The following is a 651-nucleotide window of genomic DNA, read 5'->3' as shown; positions in this document are numbered from 1 at the left end:
TTCTGTTTGGTTGTTCGGCCTGTGACGCGACTACGGGGCAGAGCTCCGCGATTGGCTGGCGCCCGGCGCTGACGCGGCAACCCCCGCCCGCAGCCTAATTATTACCGGCCGGGGCGGAGCCGCAGGCCGCAGCCGGCGAAGAGGGGCGGGGCCAGGGCTCGGAGCAAGCTGCGATTGGCTGGAGCGTACGCAGAGGCGGGGCGAAGCGAGGGGAGACGCTCCTCCGGCCTCTCCGCCTCCACTGTCCTTCCTCCGCTGGGGCTTCCTCCCGGTGGTAGCGGGGCCGACAACAGGAGGGCGTTTCCTGGGGTCTAGAGGAGAGTCATCGAGTCTGGGGCGGTAGGTTCAGGTCCCTCTGCTACCTCGAAGGCGGCTGCATGTTCCTGTGCCGGATCGAGTAGCCAGAAAGAGTTGCGCTTCACCTGCCAGTTGTGCAAGAAGGAATTCTGAGCTTTCCCCCACGTGCAACATTGTGCCCCCACCCCCCATTTTTGCAAGCGCAGAATCCAAGGCCTGGGGCACTACTCTGCCCGGTCTTGAGCCACTGCTTGGAAAGATAAGGAAAACTAGTAGAAGCGAGCATGCACAGGTGTGTCCTCCCCGCCCCAACACACACACATACATGGATGCACACGCCCCCACAGGCACCTG

This window comes from Bison bison, unplaced genomic scaffold (genome assembly GCF_000754665.1).
Source record: "Bison bison bison isolate TAMUID 2011002044 unplaced genomic scaffold, Bison_UMD1.0 scf7180017864181, whole genome shotgun sequence".
Taxonomy (NCBI): Eukaryota; Metazoa; Chordata; class Mammalia; order Artiodactyla; family Bovidae; genus Bison; species Bison bison.
This window is presented reverse-complemented; position numbering follows the sequence as displayed.